General features: G+C 41.0%; 1 pseudogene; it reads left to right on the forward strand.

Moving 5' to 3' along the window:
* Positions 1-22,871, forward strand: part of LOC128527484 (hydrocephalus-inducing protein homolog) — a 77,441-nt pseudogene that overhangs the window by 32,101 nt on the left and 22,469 nt on the right.

Here is a 22,871-nt window from a genome sequence, read left to right on the forward strand (position 1 = left end):
TTGGTTATTCAAGGTTGTACAGGGGTGTAGTGGTTAACAGTGTGGCCTCACCTAGGGTCTGTGCGTGGAGTTTCTATATTCTCCCCGTGTTTGGAGGAGTCCTCCAGGTATTCTAATTTTCTCCCACAGTCCAAAGACATGCAGATTAGGCTTATTGGTGTTTCCAAATTGTCTGTGATAGGGGTTAATTAAACTCAAATGCAAATGTAACAAATATGTGTAATTACATGTTATAAGTACTGTGTGAGTCAAATATTTCTTAGGTTAGAATTTACTTTTCACTTCTTAGTTTTCACCTTCTAAATAAAGAGCTTTTTTTTACTTGGTGTTAGGTAATTTACTTGTCATCACCTGAGGCATTAATCAATGCCATCACTCTTGTTTCTTCTGTGTTGGTGTACTTAGAGTCTGGTGATGGGTGTTGGTGCTGAAGTGGAACTGTGGGTGTGCTTCGACCCTATGTACCAGCTAGATTTGGTAAGCCGTGTGGCTGAGGAAGTGCTGGAGATAAGCTACAGTGGGCACCCTCAGCGGGACACTGTGGCTCTGCGAGGAGAGGTACACTTTCCCAACCTGCTTTTCTCCAGCCATGTGTTGGATTTTGGCTGCATTCTCAACTGCACAGAGGTCCAGCAGCAGCTTACCATGACAAACATCAGCCTGCTGCCTGTGATTTATCGCTGGGCCTTTCTCCTGGACCAACAGCATTACTGCATTTGGTAAAGACATCTTTCTTGGTTATAGAAAAATTGTGCAGTAAAAGTTGCTAATATTACTTAAAGTGAGGTAAAAAAAAAACTGCCATAAACACTAAGTCAAAATTATTTAACATTATTAAAATCTTCTGGATGAGCTATTCCAAAATTGCTTAGGATTGCTCATAAAAATTTAAATCTAAAAATGCTTACTGTATGCAAGATAGTATTATGCAAATTAGACTGTATTCACTGATCTATGAAAATTTTCAATCAGTGTCAACCACAGTAGCATTTGTTTGACATTATGCTTATGCGTGTCCTTAAAATTATATCTAACATTTTGTGCAAACCATCGTCTTAAGAGGACGTGTGTGTGTGTGTGTGTGTGTATACACTAATACACTACAGTATATACATTAAATATAAAAAAACAGTGTATATACAGATAATGTGTGTATATATATATTAACAGAGTCTAGGTGTATATACAGTGGTGTGAAAAACTATTTGCCCCCTTCCTGATTTCTTATTCTTTTGCATGTTTGTCACACTTAAATGTTTCTGCTCATCAAAAACCGTTAACTATTAGTCAAAGATAACATAATTGAACACAAAATGCAGTTTTTAAATGAAGGTTTACGTTATTAAGGGAGAAAAAAACTCCAAATCTACATGGCCCTGTGTGAAAAAGTGATTGCCCCCCTTGTTAAAAAATAACTTAACTGTGGTTTATCACACCTGAGTTCAATTTCTGTAGTCACCCCCAGGCCTGATTACTGCCACACCTGTTTCAGTCAAGAAATCACTTAAATGGGAGCTACCTGACACAGAGAAGTAGACCAAAAGCACCTCAAAAGCTAGACATCATGCCAAGATCCAAAGAAATTCAGGAACAAATGAGAACAAAAGTAATTGAGATCTATCAGTCTGGTAAAGGTTATAAAGCCATTTCTAAAGCTTTGGGACTCCAGCGAACCACAGTGAGAGCCATTATTCACAAATGGCAAAAACATGGAACAGTGGTGAACCTTCCCAGGAGTGGCCGGCCGACCAAAATTACCCCAAGAGCGCAGAGACAACTCATCCGAGAGGCCACAAAAGACCCCAGGACAACATCCTAAGAACTGCAGGCCTCACTTGCCTCAATTAAGGTCAGTGTTCACGACTCCACCATAAGAAAGAGACTGGGCAAAAACGGCCTGCATGGCAGATTTCCAAGGCGCAAACCACTTTTAAGCAAAAGAACATTAAGGCTCGTCTCAATTTTGCTAAAAAACATCTCAATGATTGCCAAGACTTTTGGGAAAATACCTTGTGGACCGACGAGACAAAAGTTGAACTTTTTGGAAGGTGCGTGTCCCGTTACATCTGGCGTAAAAGTAACACAGCATTTCAGAAAAAGAACATCATACCAACAGTAAAATATGGTGGTGGTAGTGTGATGGTCTGGGGTTGTTTTGCTGCTTCAAGACCTGGAAGGCTTGCTGTGATAGATGGAACCATGAATTCTACTGTCTACCAAAAAATCCTGAAGGAGAATGTCCGGCCATCTGTTCGTCAACTCAAGCTGAAGCGATCTTGGGTGCTGCAGCAGGACAATGACCCAAAACACACCAGCAAATCCACCTCTGAATGGCTGAAGAAAGACAAAATGAAGACTTTGAAGTGGCCTAGTCAAAGTCCTGACCTGAATCCTATTGAGATGTTGTGGCATGACCTTAAAAAGGCGGTTCATGCTAGAAAACCCTCAAATAAAGCTGAATTACAACAATTCTGCAAGAAGATGAGTGGGCCAAAATTCCTCCAGAGCGCTGTAAAAGACTCGTTGCAAGTTATCGCAAACGCTTGATTGCCGTTATTGCTGCTAAGGGTGGCCCAACCAGTTATTAGGTTCAGGGGGCAATTACTTTTTCACACAGGGCCATGTAGGTTTGGATTTTTTTTCTCCCTAAATAATAAAAACCATCATTTAAAAACTGCATTTTGTGTTTCCTTGTGTTATCTTTGACTAATAGTTAAATGTGTTTGATGATCAGAAACATTTAAGTGTGACAAACATGCAAAAGAATAAAAAATCAGGAAGGGGGCAAATAGTTTTTCACACCACTGTATACTCAGCAAAAAAGAAACGTCCCTTTTTTAGGACTCTGTATTTCCACAATAATGTTGTAAAAATCCAAGTTTTCCATGCATGTTCAATTAAACATAATCAATTAATTAACATGCACCTGTGGAATGGTCGTTAAGACCTTAACAGCTTACAGAAAGTAGGCATTTAAGGTCACAGTTCTAAAAAACGCAGGACACTTACGAGTCTTGTCTACCGACTGTGAAAAACACCCAAAGAAAGATGCCCAGGGTCCCTGCTCATCTGCGTGAACGTGCATTAGGCATGCTGCAGGCAAATGTTTTCCTGGATGGAAGCCGGTCAAAAAAGAAAGATGCTTGGGAGAACTGGCTTTAGCTCACACCCAAACCCAACACACACACATGCACACATACCTTCTTTAGTGTTTTTTCTTTATTTTTTAATACTTTCCACATTCACGAGGTTGGCACCTGGAATGGTTTTTAATTCACAGGTGCCTTGTCAAGAGTTAATTTGTGACAACTGCTGCCTTTTTAATGTCCTTTAGATCATCGGTTTACTTGTGCAGAGGAAGAGCGTTAATGCCTCTACAACTACAGTATGGCAAGAAACACAAAGTAAAGAGAAAAAAACATCCATTATTACTTTAAGAAATGAAGTCCACCCAGTCTGAAAGCTCTGAATGTATACCCAATTGTAAAAACTATCAAATGCTATGATAAACCTGGCTCTAATGAAGACCATCCCAGGAACACTGTTTTAAAAAAAAATACTTGCTATGCAAAACATTTCAATCGTTATCTTTCTTCCTGTTTTACTTCAAAAGTCATGAGCTACCACTGATATAAAATATACTCCGTGCCTAAAACTGACACGTGGTGACAACCAAGCAGCTAGTATACTGGAAAAGGGCCGAAGTTGAATTTTAGGCTTACTTGTTTTTTTTTTTGTCTTTTAAACAGCTTTGGCACTTGTTTCTCTGATACCTTTTTATAGTCCAATATTCATGCATTCTTACAGTAAACCAGCTTATCTTCAGCAAAATATTTTTGACAGCCTGGTCACTGACAGGTCTTAGTGTAGCGCATCTCACTCTTTTATCATAAAACATGCAGTCTTACTTCTGGCTGCAAAGCATGCAAACATTTCTTATCACACCCAAAGGTCTACATTCCTGATGGCCATTTGCACAGCTAGGACTAAACCTAGTCTAAAAGTGCAGTGCTGAGCAAACATTTGACTGAGTTTGCATCCCTATGTTTATCACTTTTAATAAGAGCCAGAATCGGACTTACTCAACCCTCACATATTATTAGTAAATCTTGAACAAACTGCCATGGATAAATAATATTTTGATGACTTATTTGGGAATAAAGCTGTCGGCAGCCTCTCCTCTGCTGATGTTCAGTTGTATTCATTGGTTACCTTTCCTCTAGCAGAAAGCTCTACGTATAATCACCATACAAACATTTGGTCAGTGTCAGACAGAAGATTTATTTTCTGATGTTAGTTGAAAAACAACAGATGCAAATATGTGAATGACCTGCAGAGCTCTGCAGTGTCATTACTCTTTTACACATTCATGCACAGTGGCTGCCCACAACAATATGTAAAGTAGAAAGTATTGTGTTAAATCTCAGCTGTCAATAGGGGTTCAACTCCAGGCTGCAAGGACTACAGTTTTTATAGTTTTTAAATTGTACTTCAGCAGCTGCCATGTCCCATCTCAAGCAAATCAATAACATGCTCCAAGGGACTAGATTGCTGGCTAGTGAAAATTAATCACTCTCCCGCCTCTCTTCAGCCACCCATCAGCAAGCCATCTAATAATGGCCTGACCTTTCCTATCAATACTGGCAAGCATTCAGTGTGCATTGTGCTACCTGCTAATTAAAAGCCTACTGGTAATTAAAGCAGCTGTAAAGGTACCACCATTGCACCATTTCACTGAGGTGTGTCTCTGCTTGCCATGTGAGGAACTGATAAATATGGAGTTTCTATCAGTTAAGTAACTTACATTCATTATCCAATGTTAATGCAAGGTCACATTTACTCATATGTGAGTGTACTGGGTGCCCTGTGATGCACTTGCTACTTTCATTCATGCTCAGTAATTATTTTATCCTGGGCTTGGTCATAAGATTTTAAATGCAGAATGCATTCATGCATCAAAGAGAACCAGTTAACTTTGTCAGAAAATCCCACATACAGGTGCAAATAATAATATAAGTGTAGAGAAAGCAGATGGGACTGTTCAAGAGTGTTTGAGGCAGGGTGTGAGGTACAGTAGTGGACATAATTGGTCATAGGTTGACATTAGTAAAAACAGTGCAGTGAGAAAAGTGAGCATATTTGCTGGAATAAATAAAGAAAGTCTTGCTTTTAAAATTATGCCCTTTAAAATTACAGTTTTAAAATAATTCCACTTGGTATGAGAGAAAGCATATACAACATTATTTCATATACTGTACAACACTGCCCCCTGTTGCTTCTTCTAAAACGTTCCTTTCTCAGTCAAAGTATTTTACCCATTTATCCATCTACTGTAGGAACCTCTGCTGTCCAACTAGGGACCGGGAGGGCTATACAAACCTGAATATTAATTTATGACTTTCTTTAATTAACTTCACTTTGGCTTGACTTTTCATTTTGGCTGATAATTGAGTTTTAATTACAGTAGTTAAAATGCTTCTTGTTTTATATCTATTTTCAGTCATAGTGAGACCTCTAAAACTCAGCAAGGTGAGGAGGTCAATAAGAAAATAAAATCACCTTCTGCTACTAAAGAGGGAAGAGGATCAAAAGAGCCCCTTTTAGCGTATGGGCTAGACGAGCTTACATGCAGTTCTATTCCACTGGGACAGAGGAATAAAGCATCAACAGCACAAAAGCCCACAGAATTAGAATGCAGCCTATCCAGCTTAACTAATAGAGAAACACAAAGTACCAGTGTAGAGGAGGTATGTTTTACTGATTTTTTTACTTTTGTATTAAGATTGTTCTGTTGTTATTTTTATGCAGTATGTCTGTGTTGTTTGTGGGTAATTTACATGTCCCAGTTCTTGCGAAGTTAACCTTTTTAAATCTTGAAAATGTATTGGCAAAATAGTGTTTTTAATCAAGCTTTGGTCCAAACTTGCTACTTTACCACTTTTTAAGACTTTGTATAAGCTTCACTTTATTAAAAACCTATTGGTAATTATGGCAGCGGTAAAGGTGCTATCATTGCAGCATTCCACTGAGGTGTACAGTCGTGGCCAAAAGTTTAGAGAATGACACAAATATTAGTTTTCACAAAGTTTGCTGCTAAACTGCTTTTAGATATTTGTTTCAGTTGTTTCTGTGATATACTGAAATATAATTACAAGCACTTCATATGTTTCAAATGCTTTTATCAACAATTACATGACATTTATGCCAGGAGTCAGTATTTGCAGTGTTGGCCCTTCTTTTTCAGGACCTCTGCAATTCGACTGGGCATGCTCTCAATTAACTTCTGGGCCAAATTCTATAAATTGTTGATTTACGTAGGTGCAATCTTAGCAGCCACAATATCCTCAAAACTTTTGGCCACTACTGTATATCTGCTTGCCAGATAATTGCACTGATAAATATGGAGTTTCTATGATTTAAGTAACTAACATTCATTGTCAAATGTTAATGTGAGGTCACTTATATGCGAGTTTGATGCAGAGTCTGAGATAGTGGACAAGATTGGTCATAAGTTGGCATCAATAAAAACATACTGTATAAACTGAGTGCAGAGAGGTAAGAGAGCAGATTTGCTGGAATGATTAAAGAAAGTCTCATGGATGCTTGCTTTTAAATTAAGTGCTAAAGAGTGCACATATTTTAAAAGAACTTTACATTTTGCAAGCCTTATAAATATCTTGAATATTTATTGGCAAAGTACTGTTTTTAACCAAGCTTTGGTCCAAACATTCACTTGCATTACCACCTTTCAGGACTTCATATAAGCTTAAATTTCTTTAACTTTGTGATAAGGTTAAAGAAACTCAAGTCGGAACTCGGCTAAGAACACTATGAACTTAATCATGAGGTGACTAAACATAACAATTGCTGGGCAAAGACAAACTAAAAGACAGACTGAAAACACAGATAGGGGCCACTATTTGTTAAGGGCAAAAAGCCCCTCTTTTGTCTTCTGGCTTGAACATTGTCAGGGACATTGCCCCATCAGCCTCTGACCTCTGGATAGAACTGATAGGCCGCCAGTTGGGCTCTAGCTGTGATGGTGCTGGGGAGTCCACCTCATTAGCTTCCACTGTAAGCTTTGCTGGCAGGTCCTCCACTCTCCATATGACTCACTGGGTGACACACCAGCTATAGTTCTGCAACCCTCCAAACCAATATTTTTGTTGTGGTCAGGAAATTATGCTCTGCTTTTGTCTTTCTATTTCTTATTGTCTTTCAGATATTTGACATAATGCCAATTTATGGAGTTCTGCAGCCTGGTGAGATTCAGCAGGTGACATTCACATTCTTTGGCCATGAGAACATCAGGGCTCAAGTGCTGGCAGTGTGCATGGTGGAGGAAGGCCCAACATACGAAACTGCCCTCAAAGGAGAGGCTTCACTAATAACCTACACCTTGGACACAACTGAGATCAACTTTGGCCCTCAGGTAGATATGTTTTATATTATATTTTTTTTTATGTTACATGGACTAATCAAGTAAAATTTCTTAAAATCTTTTTTTTTTTTTTTTAAGTTATTTGATCATGTGGCAGAAGCAGAGATTATTCTGAGAAACACAGGAAAGGTGGGCTTTAACTACAGTTTTCTGCTGAAAGATCAAGATGTGTCCCCTAACGATGTCTTACCTGGACATCCTCTTGTTAATCCCAGCATGGTGAGATGCTACATACGGTACTATCCCAATAATGTTTAGACCAGAAAATGTTCAAAAGTATGCAGAAACCCCTGGAAGTCAATGCATTTTTTACATCCCAGGATAATATAAAATAATTAGCAGATGCTTGTAGATAAATTGTTACGTTCAGAACATGTTCATGTACTGTAAATCACGGCACAGATCGACAGTGTGCAAGTACTGTATAAAGGATGTGTATGTTTCACAACATTCTGTGTTGTATTTTACGACTTGAACTAAGAAAAAATAAATGTTGTGTTTTGGCATATCTTATTTAAAGGGTCATGTAAGGGCACATGAGGAGATGAGAGCCCCTGTGTACTATGTTCCTGGAATCCCAGAGGTTTTTGAGAAGGTGTTCCAACTACAGGTGGCCTTCTTTGAGCCAGAAAGCATTACGTTGAAGGGAGAGGGAATCTTTTCTAGGGTGTGCCTGGACCTGCCAAGAGACATAAGTAAGACCTTAATAAATATGCGGAAATAAAAATTGCAGAATATTACTGAAATTAACATAGATATTTCTTTAGAAGTACCATATCCTATAATATCATATATCTTATATATTCTATTGTATGACTTAAAAAAATATAATGGTTAGCCAGGTGGTTAGTACATTGACAATGGTGCAACAGAAAAGTTATACTGTATATAAAGCCTATACTGTATTTGACCTGTCTCATCCAATAGTCCAGACTGAGCAGAGGTGAACTTTTTAAAATTGAAACAGAAACTGGTATATGGGGAAAAAACATTATTTTTTTAATGTTTAAGTTATTTTAAAAGCTTATGTAAAAGTATTTGCATTTGCATCACAAAATTACATTATTAAGAATAATGCAACAATAACATCATTAATGCGTTGTTACTACCACTAGGCTTTTAAATAGACTTTAAATTGGCTTTTCAAATTGCCTTAATTTAAATTTGCTTTTAAAATTAGTGGAAAAAGAATTACACAGTTTTGGAAAATACAATTACACCTGTTCATTGGAAACAATAGCATTGTGCATAGGCTCTTTAGTATTATAGCAACTAGGATTAGGTAGGAATAATTACATGGTCAGCCTGCATAAATCATAAAATGTTATTGGGGGCTGTGGTAAGAATCTTATCCGCTTTAACTCTAACATAAAGTGGTCTGAAAATAGAATTCCTAATGTGACTTGTTTGTGTTTTTGTAGATGAAGAACAATATAGCTCATTGCTAATGAAGGCAAGGGAGGCAGTTGAGAGTGAACATCAAAGAGGGGCTACGCTAAACACATCTGGTACAGGGTTTGGTGAACTGTGTGAAGAGAACTACATTCCCACAGTGAGTGCAATTCTAAACACTAACGAGACCAGAATGATCCTGCTCTATGTCCCTTTTTAATGTATTGTTTTGTCTAGTCAACAATGTTAATTATTATAGACTGTCTCAGGTCTAAGATATACTTGCAGTGGTAGCCCTCAGAACAGGCCAGCAATATAAAGCTGGAGGGCTTTATGGCATTAGCATTATACAGTATATAGATACTGTAGATAGGCCCAAGGAATGTGCAGTACAGAGTGACGTATTTTTTTTTTCAGCACAAGCTAGGAAATATGATAAACTAAATTTTATTTAACTATGCAAACATAAAAAAAAAAATTGTTTCTGTGATGACGTAATAATAAAAATAATATTATTAATAATAATAAGGGCACTGGTGGTTTGCTTGATGGTTTGTGACCAGCTGTCTTCGTCTTGATGATATTGCATAAGTTTTCTGGAGTAAATTGCCCAGAAATGATTACTTATTATTCTTCTATTTTGATTATGTAAACAGAAGGGGTTTGATAATTTTTTTCCAACATTTTCTGTGTAAAAAATGACTACAATGACACGTGTTTGTCATCTAAAGTTATTTATTTGTATGTAGATATTGGTATGTACCACACAATATTTATTTATTGGATGAAAAAAAAATAAAAGAAGGATGTTCTTTCTTTTTTTTTCCATAACTGTGTATGTTTTTGTGCTTGTTTGAAGTATGATGCTCTGCTGCAGATCGAACTTGATCGGCTTCTAGTCAAGGAAAACTCTATAGCCACTGAGAAACCTCAAAGAGACTCTGTTCAAAGTGAAATACCTATATTCATTTCTAGCATGTGGCGCAAAAAGCTCAGCAGGTAACATCACTTTATAAAATCATTAAAGATCCCTGTGTTTATTAAAGGGAACTTTAAAAAAAATATACTTTCCTAACAGGTTTATTTTGCCTGAGTACCTTCTGGACTTTGGTTATGTGATTCAAGGAACTGTCTCTACTCATATTGTCAAAGTGACAAACACTGGGCCTCTCCCAGTGTCCTTCAGAGCAGATCGACGTTCTCTGGCAGGCACAGGTTGGTCCATGCACCATGTATAACTTTTAAGTATACAGGTTGCCCCCGACTTAAAAACATGTTTTGTTCCGGGAGCATGTTATATATACTGTATAATGCTAATACCATGTACAGTATAGACTCCCTTTATCGTGATTTATTCTTACAAAGGGAGTCTATACACTTTTGACATGAATATACAATGTAAAACATACCAATCAATTAGACTAAATCTCTTTCCCCTTTCCCCACACTGCCATTATGTGGCCAAAACCCGTAACTGTGCCTACGAAGTACTTAATCTCACACGTCAACAGTCTGTTCACCTTACCTCATAAGAGGAATCCCGGATGCTATTTTGTCTCAGAGCTGTTTTCCACTGTATTGAACTTTAAACCCTGTTTCGTTTAAAATTTTTCAAAATTTGGGTTATTCACCATAGAAACAGCTTTACAGGACAGCTACTTTCTATCATTGTGCTTCCATACTCATTCTTTGAAACCGGTGAGACCGACTCATTTCTCCCGCACCCCAGACGCACACACATACAATATATCGAATGTTGGACATTTTATACATTTACTTACGCACTGAAAATAGTGTATATAATTATAAATATTGGTATTTTTTTATACAATACACAGGAGCTACCTCCGTGATTTGTTTGCATCTATAAATATTCGTAGAACTGCAGTCTGTTCACATTATATCTGTTCGTAAGTGGGGGACTACCCTTACACTCTCAGAACCTTTCTGATAAACTTTCTGAGTCACATTTACAAAACAGTGCACAGAAAAGTAGGTTCATGTCTTTTCCAGGATTTAGCACAGATATGGACAAGGTGAAGAATCTTCCCTACTGTGAGACAGAGACACTTGAGGTTACATTTGAGCCACAAGGTGCAAATCGAAAGTTTGGCGAGATACGTGCTGTCTTGCCTATACAGGTAGGTTTTCCATATTCTTAAAGGGTATGGATATATAGAGAAAAAGGAGTGTGATCCATGGACTTCTTATGACTTTATTGTGACATAAAATCATGTGCATTATGATTAAATTCGAATAAGGTGCTTTTTAGACTTTATATTTCTGTTATGCACGGGGGATCTGCTTTGGTTATACTCTAGAATTTCCAATGATGAAATTCTTTGGAAATTTGCAGAATTTCCAAAGTCTCAATGATTTAAATCTCGAGCTAAGGAAGACAATAAAAGCACTGTCTTCTTCCTAGTCAAATTTGAACATACAGAAAATATATAATGGAGTATTATCATCCTAGAATATGGAAACATCCATCAGAAAAGAGTGCACCTGTGTCAGAAGGCAGAGATGGAGGCAGTTGCAGGTTAGAATGCATTATTGAAAAGCTTGCATACAAATGCAAAACACTGGGCAAAGATCATAGTTACAAAACAAGTAAGGGACAGATTTAAAATAAATCAGGCAAGAATTAAAAACTATGGGTTTAAGTGTAAGTGATTAAGTCCAGGTGTGTGATTGAATTAATGAATCTGTGTGTGTTTGAAGCAGGTTGGCAGGTTTTCATGGCAGTAGTAGTGTGAGACCAATTCTTGTGTTGACATGACAACCTAGTCCTGTAAAATGATATAGTATTTGTTGGCTGTTATACAAACATGCAAAGCAGTCCCTACATCTAATATCTTATACAGTGAGGTTTATATGTATTTGTACAAGAACATAATTTTTGTATTTTTTCTGTACACTACCGCTACCGCTGATTGCTTGACTTAATATCCATTGTGGTAGTATAGTAAGGCAAAACTATGTGAAAATTGTGTCCTTGTTTAACTGCTGTATTATGTATCAGTTCTTCAGTGCTCTTTGTACCAAATTCAGTATTCTCTCATAGGGGTCTTTGATATAGATTTCATGCCTAGTCTTGTCAGGGTGCTTCAACTTGTGATTATTGTTAAGGCTCCTGTTCGTCCTAGTTTGACAACCAGCACAGCCTAAGTTTTGCTTCCCTTGAAATATTAGATACTATTCCTTTGTCTAAAGTGCCTGATAAAAAGGAGAAAGCCTTCATTATTATGGTATGACAAAAGGACCATCCAGTCTCCTCTTGGTTTCCCCCATGTATAGCTGATTTAATTTCTGGTAAGAAAGGCAATAAACTCCTGCAGTGCTGCATAATAAATATTGATTTATAAATCTGATTCTTTAGAGCCTATGATTAGAGAGTATTGTTAATAAATCTGCAAATGGAACATTTTACACTTTTACATGCTGTCATGCACACTCGGTCCGCGACCGGCACTAGAACCCGGAAGTTAAGCGATTGCGAACCAGGAAGTATAAAAGGAGTAAACAAACCATAGCACCTCGCTCAGTCATTGAGTTTTGCCCATGCCACTTCGGAATCTTTCGTCAAATCGTAAGTACTCACTTTCTTGGCTTTGCTTTCTGATTGAGTGTGTGTTTTTAGGACGCGGGTTAAATTGTGTGCTTTCCCTTGCTCCCCATTTGTGAGAGTCCTTAGACTAAATAGCGTGATTATCCTGCCTACTCGTGTTCTTCCGCGTTTGGGTTTACCATTCACGCAACAGGCTAACCGCTAAACCAATGTCTTCTGGTCACCTAAGGTTAGTTCTTGACAGAATGACTGATTCTGTGCAGCTGTGGATAGCGCGGCTAGCTGGTGTTTGAGTTCAATTCCACCAGGTACTCCACCGATCGGCTACGCATCGCTCTCCTGGTTTCGTTGCTATCCGGGCAGGCAGCTGAGTGGGCCACGGCAGTTCTACGGGCAGATACAGACCATTCCTACAACAAATTCAGTCAACTTAAGGCCACTTTCGAACACCCAGCGGGCGAGGTGGAGACTGACACCAATCTCTACCATCTGCGGAATTCAGCTGTATACCGGCAGCGAGGATCGTCCGTGAGCCGGTATACAGCTGAATTCCGGACCTTCGCTGTGCAGACCAATTGGGGGGATGCCGCGCTCTGGACATCCTTCTACAAAGGACTGGCTTCATGAATAAAAGACGAGCTCACTGGGCGAGAGCTTCCCGCTACACTGGAGGGCCTGATCCAACACGCCCTCCGTATTGATAAGTGCCTTCTCTCTTGTCCAAAGCCAGCCCCGAGGACCCTGCCGCCTGCACCCACCTTCTCCTACGCCACACCACGACCACCTACTGTCTTCACCACCACCACTACCGGATCTGTCAGATCTCCACCTCCTGCTGTGGTTGACACCGGAGGCGAGGAACCCATGCAACTAGGACGCGCCTCCCTGACTGTGGCAGAACGCGAATGAAGGTATTTAGGGGGTTTGTGTGCCTACTGTTGGTTGGCGGCACACCACCGGGCGATCTGCCCAATCCGCCTGGGAAATGCGCAGCCCCGGTGAGTGTGAGGAGAGACTCACCGGGCCCCCTGCACCTCTCCACTACGACCAGCGCCACCATCTCACGCCTCACGGTCCAGGTAACCCTCCAATCTGGCCACAAAAGAGTTCGAAGTACCGCGTTCATCGACTCCGGTGCCGCTGGTAACTTCATTGACTCTACATATGCCAAAGAATTGGAGGTGAAGATCGAGGCATTATCCCAGCCAGTTAACATCACTTCTATTAAAGGTCGGCCCCTTTCATTCTGCCCTATCACCCACCAAACCCAGCCCATCTGCACACTATCGACCAACACCAGGAACAGATTCAACTTCACCTCACATCCATCTCATCTCCTCCCATCATCCTCGGATACCCTTTGGCTGCTGCAGCACGACCCCCTCATTTCATGGAACCAAAACCGAATCCTTCAGTGGGGGCCGATCCGCACTGAACTTTGCCTACGGGCCCAGGCTGGGACGTGTTCCACGGAGTCCGAGGCCCCCGATGTCGACATCGACGCCATCCCTCCTGCCTATCGTGACCTGGCTGGAGTCTTTTGTAAAAGAAGAGCTACCCACCTTCCACCCCATCCTTACGACCTGGCGATAGAGCTCCAGCCGGGTTCCGTTCCTCCCCGCGGCCACCTCTACTTGCTGTCAGCTACCGAGACGCAGGTGATGGAGGAATACATCACTTATGCCTTTTGCCATGGAACCATCCGGCCCTCCTCGTTGACGGCGGCCGCTGGCTTTTTCTTCGTGAAGAAGAAAGGGGGCGAACTTCGCCCATGTGTCGACTATCAGGGGCTAAATAAGATAACCATTAAGAACCGACACCCAATGCCGCTCACCAACTCAGCCCTGGATGCCCTCTCTGCTGCCACCATGTTCACTAAGTTGGACCTCCGGAGCACCTACAACTTGGTGCGTATCAGAAAGGGCGATGAGTGAAAGACGGCCTTCATCACCTCCACCGGACATTATGAGAGCCTGGTCATCCCATTTGGACTATGTAACGCACCCTTGGCCTTTTAACAATTCATCAACGATGTCCTGAGAGACATGCTAGCCCGAGGGGTGTTCGTCTACTTAGACGCCATCCCTCCTGCCTATCGTGACCTGGCTGGAGTCTTTTGTAAAAAAAGAGCCACCCACCTTCCACCCCATCGCCCTTACGACCTGGTGTATATATTCTCATATACTCCCACACCATCGAAGAACATATCCAGCACGTCCGGGCTGTTCTCAAGATATTGCTCGCTCACCAACTGTACTGTAAGTTGGAAAAATGTGCTTTTCACAAGCACTTCACCACATTCCTGGGTTTTGTCATCTTGCCCCAGGGTGTGGCCATGGACCCGCAAAACTATAGGCTGTTCGTCATTGGCCCCTCCCCAGGACTCTCAAACAGCTTCAATGGTTTCTTGAGTTTGCGAACTTCTACTGTCGCTTTATCCGGGGCTACAGTACAGATGCAGCACCACTGACCAGTCTGACCAGGCCCACATCTCATCCCTTCCAACTCACGCCTGCTGCCATCTCTGCATTCAAAGAACTCTGTCACCGCTTCACCACTGCCCCTATTCTTTTTCATTCAGATGCCAACCAACCATTCGTTGTGGAGGTGGATGCGTCGGATGTGGGCGCCGGCGCTGTTTTCTCCCAACGAGGTCCAGGCCAGAAGCTACACCCATGTGGCTTCTTCTCCAGCCGGGAACACTTCAACTTCCATCTGTCATACAGCCCCGTGTCCAAAAACACCAAGGCTGACGCCCTATCCCGACAACAGGAGGAAGACGTCCCCCGGGCGGACCTTGTGCCTGTCATACCAACTTCACGCATCATTGCACCCCTCCAATGGGATTTGGAAACGGGGGTTCGCCAGGCTCAGGCTTTGGAGGCCGGGTCGGCAGGTGCGCCACCTGGACGACTCTATGTGCCCCAACCTTTAAGAGCTGAGGTCCTCCAGTGGGGTCACTCCTCGCCTGTCGCCGGACACCCTGGAAACCGAAGAACCTTGCTGTTCGTGAAACGGGCGTTCTGGTGGCCCTCCATGAAAAAGAACATTGAGGAGTTTGTTCAGGCGTGCCCGGTGTGCGCCAGGTCTAAAGACACAAACCCACCCACCCCCGGAAAGCTCCAACCTCTTCCCATTCCTCGACAGCCCTGGACGCACATCGCCTTGGACTTCATCACAGGCCTGTCGGTTTCCAAAGGGAAAAATACCATTCTCACGATCGTCGACCGGTTTTCCAGAGCAGCTCATCTGGTGGCCCTCACCGGACTCCCGTCAGCTAAGGACACCGCCAATCTGATATTGGAACACGTAGTTCGCCTGCATGGGTTCCCCAAAGACATCGTCTCGGACAGAGGGCCCCAGTTCACCGTCCGGTTCTGGAAGGCCTTGTGCCATCTGATCAATTCCACCACTAGTCTGTCCTCCGGTTACCACCCCCAGACTAATGGACAGACGGAACGGACCAACCAACAGCTGGAACGCTACCTGAGATGTTTTGTTTCTGATCACCAGCACTCCTGGGCCCGCTACCTCACATGGGCAGAACTGTCTCACAATCTCCAAGTCTCCTCGGCTACCAACTTAAGCCCATTTAAGCTATGCTATGGTTTCCAACCTCCGATGTTCGCCCATCAGGAACTGGAGGTTGACATACCATCGGCCCAACATACCAACAGTTGGTCCGTAGGTGTCGACGGCTATGGAGGCAAGCCAACCATAACATCCAACGTACCAACGCCAGCTACATCACCCAACACCACCGTCGACACCCTCTGGGACGTTTGTATAAAGTAGGTGACAAGGTATGGCTCTCAACAAAAAAACCTTCATCTACACACAGAATCCCGGAAACTTTCACCAAGATTTATCGGTCCATACCGCATCAATCTACAGATCAACCCTGTCACCTACCGGCTCCAGCTGCCTGTGGCGCTCCGGATCCCCCCAGTATTCCATATTTCTCAACTAAAACCCTTCATCACTTTACATTTACATTTAGGCATTTGGCAGACGCTCTTATCCAAGAGCTGATGGTTCCACCCGCCTCCCCGCTCCTCCTCCCCAAATCATTGACGGCAGTCCCGCCTACACCGTGCGACGGATCCTCGACTCGCGCCCTCGGGGCAGAGGTACTCAGTACCTGGTCGATTGGGAGGGCTACGGCCCCAAAGGAGCGATCTTGGATCCCAGCGCAGTTCATCCTTGACCCCGAGCTCATCCAGGACTACCGTCACAGGGTATCCTCCACCCCTGGAGCTGGTCCTAGACAGCGGGGTACTGTCATGCACACTCGGTTCGCAACCGGCACTAGGACCCGGAAGTTAAGCGGTCGCGATCCAGGAAGTATAAAAGGAGTAAACAAACAATAGCACCTCGCTCTGTCATTGAGTTTTGCCCATGCCACTTCGGAATCGTTCGTCAAATCGTGAGTACTCACTTACTTGGCTTTGCTTTCTGATTGAGTGTGTGTTTTTAGGATGCGGGTTAGATTGTGTCTTTCCCTTGCTTCCCATTTGTGAGAGTCCTTAGACTAAATAGCGTGATTATCCTGCCTACTCGTGTTCTTCTGCGTTTGGGTTTACCATTCATGCAACAAAGGGCTAACCGCTAAAGCTACATCTTCTGGTCACCTAAGCTTATTTCTTGACACATGCAGAAATACCGTAGTTATTAGGATGTTGTTTTAATGTGACAAGGAAAAACTAACCCAAAAATAAGGCCTTCATCCAACATTTGTCCTCTTGGCAATTGCATCTATGGCTCAATTGACAGGCCTATTATTTAGGTTTTTTTTTTCAAAATTTACAAAAGACTGAACTCTATATGACAGACTTTAAAGCACAGTCCCTTTTTTTTTAAAAGAAATCTTCTTTGGTGTGTCCTAATAAAATGGACTCTAAAACTTTTTCTCAATGTATGAATGGAAAAAAAACACCAACTAATATCTTACTCATATATGATAACTAATATAATGTGTAATTATATAATGTAATTAATAATAGTAATATAGTATAAAATATAGTAATATAATATAGTGGTCAATAACCAGTATATTTATCTAATGGTTTGAGTTTAATGTTTGACTATTGAATACACAGGCAGTTTAAAACAATGATGTATTTCTTTGGGGGCCTTTGTTGTATACAGTATATTTACAAAACATGACTTACAGGCATTAAACTGCTGTAATAATTTTTAGGTTGCTAATGTGCTATTGTTTTACTTTAATTCTATTAATTGTACCTGGATACCAATTGCGTAGTCTTTATCAGCCTCAATGAATGCGGCAAAAAATAACACAACGGATTTTAAAATAGGGTAATATTTTTAAAAAAATGTAAAACCACAGTCATAAGGTGGAAAAAAATAGGAGCCCTTTTCATAGTTTCATAATTACTAGGAAAGTAATTAGCAGCTAGGAGTTACTAAAGAAATGCACAAGATTGGTTAATCCTTAAGCTTTGTGACCCTAAGAGCCCTCTGTGACTACTGTAGAGGAGACCCTCAGAGCCATGTGGACACCATGTGTCCGAAACTCTTCTGTACTGCAAGTACAGTATAGATTTCTGACAGCACAAATAGAAAAGGATAGATTGCAGGAAATGGTGGCTATAAAAGAGCCAAGTCCCAAGCTAAACCCCACTGAAATTCTGTGACACCATCTTAAAAGAGCTGTGCATAAACAAATGCCTTCAAACGCCAGTAAAAAGTGTGCGGCAAAATTTCACTAAAATGAGGTGAGAGCATATTACAAAGACATTTACTTCAAGTTATTTTTACATGTTACTGAATTCTAGTGTGTACTTATATTTTTTTCCCATGACTCCTTTAAAGGAGTGACTTCTTTAGTATTTAGCTTTTTGTAATGTTAATATTTAGCTTTTTGAAATTAATGTTTTTTATATGTTGCTTTTTGTCAGGTTTTGGGGGGTCCTACAGTTCAGGTCCGTCTATGTGCAGTGGTCCTGATGCCCTCCTTGACCACCACCAATGATGTGTTACAGTTTGATAGTGTTCAATGTGGCATGTGCAAAGTAATTACAATGCAGCTGCACAACCCTGAGCCAGTGCCCTGCAAGTGGAGCATCATAAAGGAGGACCAGGTCAAGAAAAAGGTTAAGGTATGTTTTAAAATGGCTTTAGGTCATGTAGTACATACAGTGGTGTGAAAAACTATTTGCCCCCTTCCTGATTTCTTATTCTTTTGCATGTTTGTCACACTTAAATGTTTCTGCTCATCAAAAACCGTTAACTATTAGTCAAAGATAACATAATTGAACACAAAATGCAGTTTTTAAATGAAGATTATGTTATTAAGGGAGAAAAAAAACTCCAAATCTACATGGCCCTGTGTGAAAAAGTAATTGCCCCCCCTTGTTAAAAAATAACTTAACTGTGGTTTATCACAGTTAAAAGTTCAATTTCTGTAGTCACCCCCAGGCCTGATTACTGCCACACCTGTTTCAATCAAAAAATCACTTAAATAGGAGCTACCTGACACAGAGAAGTAGACCAAAAGCACCTCAAAAGCTAGACATTATGCCAAGATCCAAAGAAATTCAGAAAAAAATGAGAACAAAAGTAATTGAGATCTATCAGTCTGGTAAAGGTTATAAAGCCATTTCTAAAGCTTTGGGACTTCAGCGAACCACAGTGAGAGCCATCATCCACAAATGGCAAAAACATGGAACAGTGGTGAACCTTCCCAGGAGTGGCCAGCCGACCAAAATTACCCCAAGAGCGCAGAGACAACTCATCCGAGAGGCCACAAAAGACCCCAGGACAACAACTAAAGAACTGCAGGCCTCACTTGCCTCAATTAAGGTCAGTGTTCATGACTCCACCAAAAGAAAGAGACTGGGCAAAAACGGCCTGCATGGCAGATTTCCAAGGCGCAAACCACTTAAGCAAAAAGAACATCAAGGCTCGTCTCAATTTTGCTAAAACACATCTCAATGATTGCCAAGACTTTTGGGAAAATACCTTGTGGACCGACGAGACAAAAGTTTAACTTTTTGGAAGGTGCGTGTCCTGTTACATCTGGCGTAAAAGTAACACAGCATTTCAGAAAAAGAACACCATACCAACAGTAAAATATGGGGGTGGTAGTGTGATGGTCTGGGGTTGTTTTGCTGCTTCAGGACCTGGAAGGCTTGCTGTGATAGATGGAACCATGAATTCTACTGTCTACCAAAAAATCCTGAAGGAGAATGTCCAGCCATCTGTTCGTCAACTCAAGCTGAAGAGATCTTGGGTGCTGCAGCAGGACAATGACACAAAACACACCAGCAAATCCACCTCTGAATGGCTGAAGAAAAACAAAATGAAGACTTTGGAGTGGCCCAGTCAAAGTCCTGACCTGAATCCTATTGAGATGTTGTGGCATGACCTTAAAAAGGCGGTTCATGCTAGAAAACTCTCAAATAAAGCTGAATTACAACAATTCTGCAAAGATGAGTGGGCCAAAATTCCTCCAGAGTGCTGTAAAAGACTCGTTGCAAGTTATCGCAAACACTTGATTGCAGTTATTGCTGCTAAGGGTGGCCCAATCAGTTATTAGGTTCAGGGGGCAATTACTTTTTCACACAGGGCCATGTAAGTTTGGATTTTTTTTCTCCCTAAATAATAAAAACCATCATTTAAAAACTGCATTTTGTGTTTACTTGTGTTATCTTTGACTAATAGTTAAATGTGTTTGATGATCAGAAACATTTAAGTGTGACAAACATGCAAAAGAATAAGAAATCAGGAAGGGGGCAAATAGTTTTTCACACCACTGTACATGTGGGTGCAGTCTACAGCTAGCGCTGGATACTGGATACGTTTATTAAATTCTGTGAATGGAAACAATATCGGGGCAGAGCTCCATTTGTGATTATAGACAAAGACAGATAGATACGATCGATATGGCATCCTGGTGCTATTTCTTCCCCAGGTAATTCATGCACGCCCTGTCCACATGATGTAAACAAAAAGACCTTTATAAGTTGTTCCAAGAACCAGTTTTGGTGCTTACAAGCCCACTATATGTGCTTTTGGTTTTAGGGTTCAGCATGGGCGCTTGGGCATGTCCATGGGCCAAAAGTCTGCATTGCTGCTCAGCTAACTGTTGCCATAGATACATGAGCAAAATGTTATTTTCCTGATAAAACCTTAAAAATTCCATCGTGTGACTTTAATATTAACCATTATTATTATTTTATACTTGTAATGGTAAGCGTGACACAAAAGCAAACCCATAAATTCTAGTTACTGTATGTATTTTCAGAACTTTCGTTTCCTCAGCTTAAATGTACCAGATGTAAATCAGAGACAACTGTGTTTTAGTGCTGTAATGAGTACAATGATCTTTTATGAAAAAAAAAAAATAAAATCTAACATGAATGTTTTTTCTCCCTGCTTTTTGTTATAAGCCTGAGAGGCACCTTCCATTTTACCTGAGGCAGGAGGCTTGTTTAGAAAAGTTGACATCTCCACTTATCTTTGAGCTGTTGCCATCTAGTGGTATGCTGTATCCTGGTGACTGGGTCAATGTCCAGGTCAAATTCAGTCCAGCTGAAGGGGTAAGAATAAGAACTTAAGTGCTATGAAACCATCACCATCATTCTAATAATGCTCTTTTAATAGTGGTTATGTCATGATGTGCAAAGGCCCTCTTGTTCTTCTAAAGATTATTTATTTATTTTATTTATTTATTTTTTTCAATTACCGGGCACCTTTTAGAGGTTTTCAACATGCTAAAAACAGGTTGGAATCTGCTTCCAATATGAAGCCTGCTTATCTGGGCAGCCTTTCACAGGACATTTTGCTACATCGCACATGCATACTTGCACGTAAACAGTACGGTATACTTAGCACACTTCTAAACACATCCCTTTGAATCATCTCAACAGGAGGTTCAATATTTTGGGTTGTTTTGCAAAACGCATGCAAAGGACACACATGACACATCCTACACACACTACACACACACTCCACATCCTACACACACTAAACACACACTACACACACATAATACACACTACGACCACTACAAATCCTACACACTACACACACACACATACTACACATCCTACACACATCCTACATACTACCCATCCTATACACACACATGCACACACACTACCTCACACATGCTGCCCATCCTACGCACACATTACACATCTTTTACACACACACTATACATCCTATAAAAACGATGACCGACTCAAAAACCTGCGCCATTGCAATGCCACCAAACCTGACCGATATGGTCTCAAAACATTGAGTATGCAAAATTGCTAAGGGCGTTTTGATATCTCAAATGGTTCAGCCATTGCAGTGCCTTAAACTTATGCCGAAAAGTGGCTCATGACATCCTGAGTGACATCATATTCAGTCACATCAGCGTCCGGGGCTTTTTAGAGGTCTCAGCGTGCTCAAAAGGCACATAGATTGTGCAGCGCACCCATGCGGCATTTCCTTTTAGGAGGTCTTAACATGCTTAAAAGGCACACAGTTTGTGCAATACACCTAGGCAGCGATGGCTTTTTGGAGGTCTTAACATGTTCAAAAAGCACACAGACAGGTTGCGTGGTTCGTCTGGGTGGCAGTGGTGCAGGGTTGTGCTTGCCTGCTCATCGTTTTCTTCCAGGCCCTTTGGGGGGTCTTAATATGCATAAAAACAAATGAAAATTGGCACCCGGGTTAGAATCAATTCCTTCACAGGAAATTTTGCTGCATAGCTCATACGCAATTGTACGTATACATGTCAAACTCAGTAGATCTCTTTGACCTGAACAATTTTCATGGGATCAACTTAACGGGAGATCAGATATTTTGGGTCATTTGCAAAATGCGCACAATGGAAACACATTACATACTCTATACACACACTACACACACTACACATCCTACACACACACGCACACACACACAACTAATCCATGTTTAAGATAAGCACAGAGTTTAGCTAAGGTTTTAGATGATACTGTCGCACAGAGTGTTCGAAACAATAGGCAGAGGACTTATGACCTTGTAAGAAAGACATACAGTAAAAATATACAGTACCTTAATGAACCCTAGGAAGTCGCCCCCAATAAATCTGAGTGAATGTGTGGGGTAGGGAAATATCCCATTGCCTAATTAATGCTTCTGCATCAAATCTACACAAGTGGCCTATGGTGTTAAGAGCATTATACTTGTTCGCTGCATTTCTGTGTCACTCTGCAATTACACGAAAAAAATGTTAGTTGGTGGTGAGGTTTGTACGCCACTGTACAGAGAATTTAATCTGCATAGTACAATATTTAACTCAATAAAAAAAATTATTCATGACTACACAAGTCCTTTGGCGTAGACTTGATGCAGAAGCATAAATCAGCCTTTACATCTCAGTTCAACTTAATATGCATATGTACTGTACCTTTCAGATCTGCTCCTTTACCTTAAAATAATCTATTCACAAAAGGCTTGACTAAAGAAATATAT

Source organism: Clarias gariepinus, chromosome 7 (genome assembly GCF_024256425.1).
Source record: "Clarias gariepinus isolate MV-2021 ecotype Netherlands chromosome 7, CGAR_prim_01v2, whole genome shotgun sequence".
In the NCBI taxonomy this organism is placed as follows: domain Eukaryota; kingdom Metazoa; phylum Chordata; class Actinopteri; order Siluriformes; family Clariidae; genus Clarias; species Clarias gariepinus.